The sequence below is a fragment of the Balaenoptera ricei genome, chromosome 10 (genome assembly GCF_028023285.1).
Source record: "Balaenoptera ricei isolate mBalRic1 chromosome 10, mBalRic1.hap2, whole genome shotgun sequence".
Taxonomy (NCBI): domain Eukaryota; kingdom Metazoa; phylum Chordata; class Mammalia; order Artiodactyla; family Balaenopteridae; genus Balaenoptera; species Balaenoptera ricei.
Window position 1 is genome coordinate 100,867,642 of NC_082648.1, and position 7,525 is coordinate 100,875,166.

Sequence of the window (7,525 nt, forward strand, 5' to 3'; positions counted from 1 at the left end):
AGGTTCCTTGGCTCAAGCCCTACTTGTCAAATGAGGGTCTCAGTCCCCAGGAGCCCTGGACACCTCCAGCTCACGTTCCAGACTCCTCTGAAACGACCCTCCTGAGATTCAGCACTCAGGGTGTTCTGACCTACCGTCTGCCTCTTTCCCCAGTTATAACAACAGGCACCATGTGTGGAGCGTCCCTGTGTACCCAGCACTGTGCTCAGATGTCCTGTGCGTTACATCATTTATCCTGAGAGGTAGAAACCGCTAGCACCCCCACCTTACACCTGAAAAAACGGAGACTCAGGCCACTTGCTGGGGACCACAGAGCCAGCCAGTGGCAGACGTGGGATCCGAACCCAGGTCTGTGCGACTCCCGAAGACATGATCCAAGCCATTACCACTAATAAAACCCACTTGAAGGGCGTTAGGGCGCTCCTCCCTGTAATGCACAAAGTGTTACCTTTTTGGCTTTGATATTGAGAAAAGTGGTTTTTACATAGTGGCCAGATTGTACCAGTTCGCAATTCATGTGGTTGATTTGAGGTACTACCCAGTTTTATGCTCCCCATCTTTCTAACAGGTCCACCCCCGCAACCCATCTAGGATGGCAATACTTCACTCTAGGATACTGGGAGGGGTTGTGTAGAAGTGGGAAGCGGGGAGGACGTGACACACACGCGTACCCCTACCCATCCCCTCAGGGGTGTATGTATGGAACTGACTCAAGCAGCGAGGCCATAGACGCATCCACAGCAAAAGCTGCAGATGAATCCTGGAGACATCCCAGCTTCACAGAGGGGGAAGCCTCAGCACAGCCCCGCAGGTCTGCTGCCCCATGGACGTGTCCACCGGAGCCCCTCAGGCACCTCAAACTCGCCAACTGGGCCCTCAGCTCCTCCTGCCCAAGCCTGCTCCTCTGAGGACCCCCTGCCTTGGGGCTGGCATCTCGCCCCACTCCCCTCCCCACCCACCAAGCCCTGTCAATGCCACATAAGCTCTCCTCTCCATTCCCTGGGCCGCTGACTTTGTTGAGATGACACCAGCTCTCACTCGCATGACTCCACAGAGGCTCAAACCCATACCCACCAGGGTAGCTGGAGTCAGTGCTCAAAGACAGACCTGACCTCTCCCGTCCTTGCTGCCTATAGGACAAAGTCCACTCGAGACCGTGGGAGATGGGTCCACCCTCTGCCTGGTAAAGCCCCACGCTTCCCCTCTGCTCCATGCTGCCTCACACCTCTGAGCCACAGCTCACGCTGTTCCCTTCTCTCACAATGCCCTTCCCCATCCGTGTGCCTGGCAGACCACACTCAAGGCTCAGGAGCTCTGTCCTCACAGCCCACCTCCTGCTCAGGGCCTTGGGGAGTGAATCCAGCTGCCCACTTTCTCCTGGCCACCTCCATCTTCTGCCCCGAGGGGAAGCTGGGCCAGCCAGCAGGACTGCCATCCTCAGGTGCCCAGAATGGGTGACCTGGGGCCCTTGGTCCCACGTGATCCCCCACCATGTGCACTGGTTCAGCTTTGAAACCTGGAACTTAGTTAGTAGACCTTTTGGTTAGTAGATCTGTCTTTCACTTAGGTCAGATGTTGCGGTGTGAAGATTAGTTAGACTTCCTGGTCACCTAGTCTCCCTTCCAGACCTCAACCCAAGGCTTCAGTGGTGAACAAGTGGCTCTGGCTGGGCCATTCATTGTATTTCATGCCCCTGGCCATAAAATTGGTCCAGGCAAGGGCATGTGACTAAGCCAAGCCAATCAGATGTCTTCCCTGGGATTCTCTAAGTGGGGCTGGTGGGGTGTGTCTACTTTCCTATGTGGGCATAGAGCAGTAAGGATGGATGTCAGAATTGCCTGTCGCTGTGGTTCTACCATGGCGTGGACAGCTGGCCTGAGAGAATGGATCAGTCAGAGAGAAGCAGAGGGAAGATATGGGGAAGGAAAGAGAAGAGAGAGAGGGTAGAGAATAGGAGGGGAGGGGAAAGGAGAGACCTGACAGTGTTCAAGGCCCTGGCTGCATGATCCCTTCTGCTCTTAAGACAGTTGTGTTGGCTTCTGTCTCTTACAAACAAAATAGTCCTGCTTAATCAAAGCACAGGGTTGGGGGGTGTCTCCATGATATGACACCATTTACAAATAGGTGTGCCAGGCCTTGTTCTAAACACTACATATATTAATTCATGAAATCTCACAACCACCCCATGAGGTAGGTGTTATTATCCTCATTTACAAGTGTGGAATGTAAAACAGAGCGGTTAAGCGACTTGCCCAAGGTCATGCAGCAGAGCCAGGAATGAATGAATGAATGAATGAATGGGAAGTATTACTTTTGGTCACCCAGCCAATCAGAGTCAGGATGAGAGAAGCTGTGTGCTCTTGATTCCCTGTCCAGGCTTCCTTGATCCTCCCTCTGTCCTGTAGTTTTAGGTGTTCAGCGATGGGGTAGAGGGACAGAACAGAGGCTTGGCAAATCGGGACCTAAATCCATGCTCTGCTACTTACCTGCTTTGTGGCCTGGGGCAAGCCACTGCACTTCTCGGTGACTCAGTATCTTCACCCGTAAAACTGAGCTAAGCATGCCCATCTCACAGAGTAGACATGCGAACCTCATAAGATCACGTGTGTATAGTGCTGGGCACAGAGTGGGCATTGCCACCCTAGCAGCCAGGCAGTTCATTCATTCAAAGGATGTTTACTGAGCAACTGCTTCATGCCAGACTCTGTTCTAGGTGTTGGGGATGCAGCAGTGAGTAGGCCAGACATTCTCTGCCTCGGGGAGTTCACAGAAACAAGAAAGAAAAGCCTAAGGTGGTGAAGAAGGCAGTGCAGAGAACTAAAGGGGGTGGTAGGATCAGCTGATGGTGGGGTGCGGGGGCCATGCAGATGGGGGCGATCAGCCACGATCTCCCAGGGCTGGTACCTGTATCAGGACCTGAATATCAAAGGTGCCAAGATGGGAGGGGGGGGCGTGGGAGAGCGGTTGGAAGTCTGTCTTAGAGAGTCATGGAGTAGACCTGATCTCCAAAATCTCTTAGAATCTTTTTTTTTTTCTTTTTTTTTTTTAAAGCTACAGTGGAGCTTATTCCAAGTCCCCTGCACCAGGATGGCTTAACAAGCATCGTGGGTGTGTGGAGGTATGGGGGGGTGGGAATGAGGGGCGTGTGCCCCAAATGCAGGCTCGAGTGTGCCCTCACCACATGCCCTGCAAAGGCTGATTTGTGTAAGAACGCCTCTTAGACAAAACTTAACATTTTTTCCAATTTGGAAAGTCATATCTGCTCAATACAGAAAAAAAATCCTGAAAGGATGACAATTAACTTTCTGCTGTATTTCCTTCCAGCCTTTTTTCTCTGAGCATACGCATAGAATTTTATCTTAAAAAGATAAAATTAAGATCATGTTACACATACAGCACATTTTTCTGACCTCTATGTTTGTTTTTAATTTTCCTTAAATTATTTTTATAGAGGCATACATTACATACAACAAAATGCACCATTTTAAGCGCATAGTTCATTGAGTTTTTAAAAAGTTTTGTTAGTGGTAAAATACACATAACGTAAAATTTACCATTTTAGCCATTTTCAAGTGTGCAGTTCAGTGACATTAATTAAGTCCATTCACATTGTTGTACAGCCATCACCACCATCCATCTCCAGAATGCTTTCATCATCCCCAACTGTAACTCTGTACCCATTAAACTCTAACTCCCAATTCTCCCCTCTCCCCAGCCCCTGGGAACCACCATTCATACTTTCTCTCTCTATGAATTTGGTACCTCATATAAGTGGAATTATACAATATCGGTCCTTTTGTGTCTAGCTTATTTCACTTAGCATAATTTTTTCAAATTATGTCTTCGGGAGTCGCACAGACCTGGGTTCGGATCCCACGTCTGCCTGTTGTAATATGTATCACAATTTTATTCCTATATAAGGCTGAATGATATGCGATTCCATGTATAGATCACATTTTGTTTATCTATTCATCTGTGGATGGACATTTGGGTTTCCACTTTTGACTATTGTGAATAATGCTGCTGTGACATGAGTATAGAATTATTGGTTTGAGTTCCTAATTTCAACTCTTTGGACTATATACCTGTAAGTGGAATTGCTGAATCATATTGTAATTCTATGTTTAATTTTTTGAGAAACTGCCATACTGTTTTCCACAGTTGCTGCACCATTGAACGAGTTTTGACAAATGCACACAACTGTGTAATTTCCACCACAAATCAAGGTAGAGAACATTTACAGCACTCCCCAAATTTCCACTTGCCATTCCTGTCAATTGCCCCAAACCCCCCTCCAACTCAGGCGATCACTGGTCTGATGTCTCTGACTATGGATTAATTTTTCCTATTCTAAAACTTTATATGAATGGAATCACGCCTAATGACGTACTCTTTTGTCTGACGTCTTTTGTTCAGCATGCTCTTCAAGTTTTATTCAACACATTCAGCTCTGCAACCTGTCTTCTCTTATCTCATTCAATTTAATAAGCATTACATCTTCTTTTAGGATTGACTTTTTAATAAGCTATGTAGTATTCCATTGAAGAGTTTCAACATAATTTATTTAACCAGTCTAAGCTGATTCTAATTTTTTGCTGTTATAAACGACACTGAGTGGAACATGCTTGTACCTAAATCTTTGCTTGCTTCTCTGATCATTGCTTTGCAATAAATCCGTGGAGGTGGAGTAACAGGGTAGAAGGGAACCAACAGTTTTTGTCTTCTTATACCTATTGCCAAATTGCTTCTCAGAAAGGTGTTACCGTGTACTATCAACTTCACCTCTTAAGTATCTCTTGAACCTCTGGACCCCTCTCCATCTCCTCAATCTCCTCAGCCCTTTAGGGTCACTATCTGGCACTCTTCCCAGTGACACTGCCCACGGAGGCCACCTGCCTGAGCTGCAAGCATCTCTAAAAACCTAAGCCCAACACAGTCCTCCAAGGAGGCAGAACCATCAGGAAGCCAGGCAAGGGATTCATGGCTGCAGACAGGGCAGGAGCCTTAATAGTAGGTACAGAGCGGGGGCTCCGTGAATGAATTAGCGGGTCACTAGTTCTCTTCCCTCCCTTCTGTTCTCAGTGCCCAGCAAGTGGTCTGGCAGGGCAGGCACTGAAAGTAGGCATGGCAGTGGAGACATCTGCCTGGAATCCCCTCGCACATTTTCTCCTGGGCTAATTGGTGGCAGAGATAATAGACAATCAGGAGGCGACGATGCTGGTCAGCGACATCCCAGAGCGGGTCTCCCAGGATCCCGAAGGAAGTCAAGGGCTCTTGGCCCAGAGACCCATGGCTTTCCCATCCTCTGGGGACTTGACCCAGTTTGCCATTTCAGTGGAACATGCCAGCCCTTCTCTGGTCCTAGGCCTAGTCTAGTTCAACTCCAAGAATGTCCCCAACGCAAAGGAGGAAGAGCTTGTGTCACCATGATAAAGGTCTCCTCACAGCCACCCACGCCAGGCTGCAGACAGACGCAGCTCCCACGCACAATGAGCCATTGTGGTTTTCTTGCCTGACACCCTTATCTTCTAGGACTGTTGGGGGAGTGAAGGAGACTGGCCCGAGAGAGGAAGAGCTTGACCAGGGAGTTTGGGCTCTCTGGCTCTTCCCCAGGGCCAGCAATGCTCTTTGATAGCTAGCCTCCCTGGCAAGGCGGGCGATATTGACAATGGGCATTTGTGCAGGACTTTACCAGACTCATTCACACCCATCATCTTGTCTGATCCTCAAAGTCAAAGGCTGAGGTCACATGTCTCATAACCTCTGTTTTGTAGGTGGAGAACCTGAGTCCAAGAAAAGAAAATACCCCCTGCTGTAGACTTGCATTAGTCCCACCTAAATTGTTAGAGAAAGGAAAAGAGTTATTTAGTTGCCGTGCTATTGCCCAAAAGAGACAGAGGAGGAGTTATTTCCTTTAGAAAGAAATTTACTGGGGATTCCCTGGCGGTCCAGTGGTTAGGACTCCAGGCTTTCACTGTTGAGGGCCTGGGTTCGATCCCTGGTTAGGGAACTAAGATCCCGCACGTCACGTGGCATGACCAAAACAAACAAACACACAAACAAAACAACAACAAAAAACCACAAACAAAACAAAAAGAAAGAAAGAAATTTACTAAGCAATGACTCCTGGCGCTGGACACTAGGGACACGGGAAGAGACCTGGCCCCTGCCCATGACAAGCTCAGGCTGGAGCGGGAGACCCTGGCACAAGAATTCCGCAGGAAGCAGCCAAGATTCCAGCCAGAGGGCCCTGCCTCTCATATCCACCCTTGTTCCTCTTTGCTGTACTGCAAGTCTCCTGCAACCGACCACACAAACTGCTTTTAGACCTGAGTGGACACAACTGTGTAACCAGCTGTGTGTCCTCAGGGAAGTTCCTCAGCCTCTCTGAGTTTCAGCTTCCCCATATGTAAAATGAGAATAAGAAGCTCTCATCATAAGTGCTCAGTGAGGGAGAGATGAGGTGACATATGTAAAGTTCTTGGCATGGTTTTTGGTATACAGTTGACACTCAATAAAAACTGATATAAAATTTAGGATAAAGTAAGTGTCAAGAAACATATATAGAGCAAAGTGTAGGGAGTGCCAGCTTGGCAGGATGAGGAGCATGGCTTAGAGTTTGTTGGTTGTGACAGAAGGGGGCTCTGGATAACTTAAACCACACAAGCTCTATTGGAAAGAGGCGGCTACCTTACTGAAAAAAAAGAAAGGACAACCTGAAACATAGCCTCAGAAGAAACAGGACCAAGGCAGCTTCGGGATTCAGGTAGCAGGAGCTGGGGCTATGCTCTCCAAGTCCAGGATGAATCAGCTTCAGTGAGCCTCTGTCCCTGAGTCAAGGTTCAAGTTCCCGGGAGTGAGTCCAGTGGGTCAAGCCAGGGTAGTGTGCCCACCTTGGCTGGGGTGGTTTGGAAGCCTGGTCTGATGAGCCCACTAGACTGTAGGCTACGAGAGGTTGCGGAGTTTCCAAAGGAGATGCCCTAGCCAGATTGCAGGCACAGCAGATGTCTGCTCTAAGAGAGAAGGAAGAATAAAGGAAACCTCTGCTGAGAACCTCCTGTGTGTCTCCAGGAGGGCTTCTTGGAGGAGGTGACATTGACACTAGGCCTAGAAGAGCAAGGAGAATGCCACCCTCCAAGGGCATGGGGGATGGGGGAAGCGATGCTGTTCTCTGCCACCATGGTGTACCCAGGAAGGACTTGCTGAAGGATGCCACCTCACTTGAGTTTAAGAGACAGTGGCATTTTGGGCAGTGCTTTCCCTGCCAAACCAATGACTGGGCGTTAACTTCCTCTTTGGGATTCTGGTCCTGAATAGTCAATTCCATAGAACTCAGTGAGAAGAAAGTCCTGTAATTACCATCAAACCACTGCTTTTGTTTGGGTGACATTCTGTTAGAGCGACATGCTCTCAGGCATTCAACAAACATTTACAAAGCACCTATTATATGCCGAGTGCTATTCTGGGCACAGCTTCTACCCTGCACGAGCTTAGAGTCTGGTCGGGGATAGAAGTGAGTAGATAG